The sequence below is a fragment of the Pteropus vampyrus genome, unplaced genomic scaffold, assembly GCF_000151845.1.
Source record: "Pteropus vampyrus isolate Shadow unplaced genomic scaffold, Pvam_2.0 Scaffold273, whole genome shotgun sequence".
Lineage (NCBI taxonomy): Eukaryota > Metazoa > Chordata > Mammalia > Chiroptera > Pteropodidae > Pteropus > Pteropus vampyrus.
The window spans coordinates 521129-525977 of NW_011889054.1; the positions used below are offsets into that span (position 1 = coordinate 521129).

General features: G+C 37.1%; 1 long non-coding RNA gene across 1 annotated transcript in view; it reads left to right on the forward strand.

Annotated features, from left to right (window-relative positions):
- Positions 1 to 396: 396 nt before the first annotated feature.
- Positions 397 to 4849, forward strand: part of LOC111729645 — a 14355-nt gene continuing 9902 nt past the window's right edge. The window contains exons 1-2 of the long non-coding RNA XR_002776318.1: positions 397 to 1903; positions 3465 to 3556. This is a non-coding gene — a long non-coding RNA (uncharacterized LOC111729645). The remainder of the gene's footprint in view (positions 1904 to 3464; positions 3557 to 4849) is intronic.

Here is a 4849-nt window from a genome sequence, read left to right on the forward strand (position 1 = left end):
TACTATTAATGCTAATCAACTTAGCATTAGTTAAAATTTTTATGATTCTTGTAATTTTTAGCTTTGATAATTGACCAATGTAGCTTAATGCAGAATTTTGTTCACATTTTTCTTTCTGCCTCAACTGGTGTAAACTAGTACTTGTTTCAGGATTATCCTAGAAGCAGACCAGCACATGTACTGGGAAGATACTGGCTCCTGTGTGTGTGTGTGTGTTACTTGCCCTTGAGTCAGCTCTGACTCCTGGCAACTCTGTAATTGGGTGACGTCCACAGTGTCTTGTCCTCAACAGCCCTGCTCAGCTCCTGTAGACTCACGCCTATGGCTTCTCTTAAGGAGTCAATCCATCTCTTACTTGATCTTCCTCTTTTCCTGCGGCCTTCCATTTTTCCCAGCATTATTGTTTTTTTCCAGAGAACCTGCCTTTTCATGATGCACCCAAAGTAGGACGGTCCTACTCTATTACAAACCTTCATGTTCCTTTAATTGAAGCCTTTGTACTTTATTTTGTAAAATAAATTTTTCCATATCATTTTTTAAAAAGTTTTACTTCAGAATTATAGATTAGTTCTTTTTTAAAAGCATTATGGCATTATAAAAAAAAAAATCGAAAATTTTGGTTATTGAAAGGCCTATGTAAGAAATGTAACTTCAAGTTTTATAGGTTGATATGAGTGTATTTTTTTTTTACTTCATACAAATACTAATTAATTTGTGTTATAGTTTAACTCCTGTTATGATAGCTCTCAACCTAAAAATCTCTGTTGCTGAACACCATTCATTTAGTATCGCTCTGATACCTTAATAATGTGTTCCTTCTAATGGAGTCCTTATAACAAGAAACCCTGTGAGAGTGGTATAATAAAAAGCCTAATAATCATAAGTGTACTTAAAGTAGAACATGTTGGAAAACCGCAACATTTCTGATTATGTTATCATACCACCAGTGTTCCATTGGCTACCCAAAAGTTCCTAATTCAGAAAACATTCAAGTAAAAATGTGAATTACATTGAAATGTTCTTAATGTCAATCATTTTATATCCACACTCATGAACTATTAGAAGTTGTATCTGGGGCTTGTTGCAAGGTCAGATAGATTGCTATGGACTTTTTTAAATGATCATCTGTATGTGAATATGTATATTACATATAGAAGTAAATTTTTGAGGGAATGTGCACTTTAAAAATACTTCCTTACTAATTTTTGTATTGCTCAAATAGTGTGCTTCTTTGGAATGCTTATTCTTTGGTAAAAATATGGTCATTGGTGATGATAATTTGTTTTTTAAATATCTATTTCTGCATCACTGTAACATTTCCTTCGGTTTGTGTTCCTTTTACCTTTTATGTGGGCTCCTGGCCCAGTTGCCTGTTACACAGTCTCTGCCTTGGTTTTGTGTATTCTGATAAGATTATTTATAAACGTGAATGTTTACAGTGAAGTTCTTCCTTTTGAAATTGACCTTAGTCTTTTTTTTTTCCTGAAAATCGGTTGGCCATGCTCCCTAATAACTATTTTCTAAACAATAATTATTTCTCACTATTAGTAGAATTAGATTGCTTGGTCAGATGATTGCTCAGTTCAGCTATGTATGTCTTTTTCAAATAAATGAAGTCAAAGAAATATCTGATCTTCAGTCTGCCTCTGTTTTTAGTTAACTGAAGCAAATGAGAAATGTAAGCCTTTCCTCACTTATCTAAACTCTACCCTCTTTGGGACCTAAATAGATGTGGATAACTAACATATTGTCCAAGGTCCTGATTTTTCAGTCAGAAAGCCAGCTGACAGCATTCCAGCCCAGCATGATCTTTCCTGACTAACCTGGAGTGGTAATAATAAGTTCTTAAGCACCAAGACTGTGCCTCTTAACCTCAGAAAACTTCAGATGGCTCATTTCCACAGTAAGTAACAAGTATATTTTGAAATAAGGGCTAAGAGAGAATTTTGTACTTGCAGAATAAATATTGACAGATAATTAATTCACCTCTGCTATGGAGAGTTCAGCCTTTTCATTACTTAAGAAAAATAATTCATTATAGTACCTTGATTTATTTAACAGCCTTCCTGCAACTAGAAGTGATTGACAGCCATCATCTTGTATGCATTGTCAGCCAAAGCTAAATTAAAAATAACAATCACTCAGTGCAAGAAAAATCTCACCTTTTTTAATTCCCCTGATTTCTCATTCTCATAAGCCTTTTTCATGTTAATCGGACTATTAGAAGCAGTTCAGGATGTTGACTGCATGGCACCCCCACCTTCCTAGAGTTGTCTTGTTTTTTGTTATGCTTCTAGATATTCTTAAGAGCTACTTTCCCATATCTTTGTTCTCGTGCAGATTTTCCTGGCTATCTCTGGACCTTTATTGTTCCAGATAAATTTTTAACACCAGTTTGTCAGGTTCCACAAAAACTGTTGATTTTGCACTTATTTCTTGAGTGAAAGTTAGTTTATAAAGCTTAATGTTAATATGCTAGACTCACTAGCCATAAGCATAATTGCTGTTTTTTCCCAACATTGATGATCTTCTCTTTAAAAGCTTTACACTTGGAAATATTCCAACAGAATGAGAATATGACTATCCTAACTGGCTGATAGGAAGGCTTAGTGCAGTTATAGGACTGCTGACATGTTGTTCCATAACATACATAACTAATCTAAGTACATTTTGTAGACCGATTGGAGATAGGACATATCATACGTTAAATCACTAAGTGATATGTGTGTGCACACCTTCAAACAAAAAGCAGAAACAAAACCATCTTGGGCCTTTAGTTTGAAACACTCTGCACCTCCCAGGTGATTCTGCTTCTGCTTTTCTGAGCCAGCTACTAAGGGAACTCCAACATAGTGAATGAATACAGACTTGCCTCAAAAAGGAGGATGGGAAGTAGAATATACTACTCCAAAATATTCCTCTTTGGCATAAGAATTTTTTGAACTGATTATTTTTAAGAGACAACAGACACAGGAAAAACTCTGAAAACCTTGTAGAAGTTATCTTTTTATAAGGGAAATTTACATTTATAAGAGAAATCTCTTTTGTAAGGGCATTTCCCTCTCTGTACCAGGAAGAGAAGGATGGGACCCAAAATCTCTAGGAACTCATCTCTGGAGGTGCCCAACTTAAATCTGCAATAACCTCACCTTTGTTTACTGTGCTTTTCCTGGTAACCTCCCATAACTGGCCTTCCTCACTCCCCAACTTCTTTCTTGTATCATTAGCTGAAGAATGTATTTAAGGTGGTGGCTCGGGCCATTTTGAGGAGTACTCAATTTTCCTGATTATCTCCCATGCATACAAGAGGTATAGGTATATAAATATATACCTATATTTCACATAGGTAAATGTGTTGTTAAACTTGCTTTTCTCCTGTCAATCTTTTTTTTTTTTTTTTTTTAAACAAGGGTAAGATCTAAACCAAGAACCTACAAGGGAAATTTATTTCTCTTTCCCTATAGTTTGATGACTCATGATGGGACCTGCTGAGACAACATTCTTGCTCTGGAACGTGCAAATAGGATTCTGGACTACTGGCAGAAGCTGGCAAAGGGTAAGATTTCTTAGCAAAATCAGCTCTCATGGATGTCTGTCTGCATTGCTTAGTTGAGGGAGGAAAGGAAATTTCACTGTTGTCTCTTCCTTTCCAGATTTAGATTACTAGGAGAAAATATTTGTGTGAACTAGTTCCTTGGGTATAGAGACTCTGGTAAAGATTTTTGTTAAGAGTACTCTTGTTTTCTGTTGATCACTTTCTTCTCAGAGTCGGTCATTGTTTTCTTTGGTCTCTGCCTTTTGTGTCATTTGAGATAAGGAAGAAAACCATAGGCCAAATGAGGTTGTCCTTTTATCTAATTCTTTGTCTTAATAAGAGAGCTTGGCTTTTTGACCAGTTTAAGAATACTCTTCTCTGGTCTCCACCAGCCAGGAGATGCAAGTACTGGCTTGTATCTGGCAGCCCGCAGAATAGGCTAGGGATCTGAGACACGAAGTGACAAGCAGCATTTTCTTTGTCCCACTGTGCCAGCTTTCAGGAGAGTTCGTCTCCCCTCCCACCAACCCACCCCTCCCCCACCCCAATCCAAGGGGCCATTTTGTCTCAACCTTCATGGTCACATTAATGCTGGAAGAGTCCCATTCCAGTAGCACCTGCCTGGTGTCACAGGTTAGCAGGCAGGTCTGTGAATGGAAGTGTCTCATGTTCTCGTGGGAAACTAGAGACACTATTTTTATTACACCATTCTTAATACCTGTAATAATGAAGGTCTTTGTTTTCTTAGGCTAATTCTGGGAGTACACTTTCTGAATCTTGTGAAAGCTGCACTTTTTGCATCCTCTTTGGGGACGCCTCTTGTGTCCATGGTTAGGCCATTAAAAGAATTATTGGTTTGGATCGCTGTTAATATTATTACATCATTGAAAATCATTATCAACTTTTATATTTGAAAAAAATTTAGAGAGCTCTCTTTCTAAACAATTGTCTTATTAATACCTATGGAATAGTCAAATTGAAAAGATCATATGAAGGAGCGTGGCATCCAGCCTTAGGGACTCTCTTAAGAATAAATTGCAAAGCCCTTTTGCCTCCCCTGTCAGAAGATCCTACCAGATTTAGAGAAGAGTTAGATCAATGGCCATTCACAACCACATTTGCAGAGGTCTTGATTGGCTGCTCAGCGGTGTTCATCCCATTCATGATTGCACCGTAGTCATCAGACAAGCCAGACAGGGAAACCCACCCCACAGAGGAAGCAGATGACCAGAATTTCTCCTAGGCCCTCCTACAAATAATCAGGAAATGGATCAGCTAGAAGCTGATGTTCAGGGGCTGAGAGAAGCAATAATA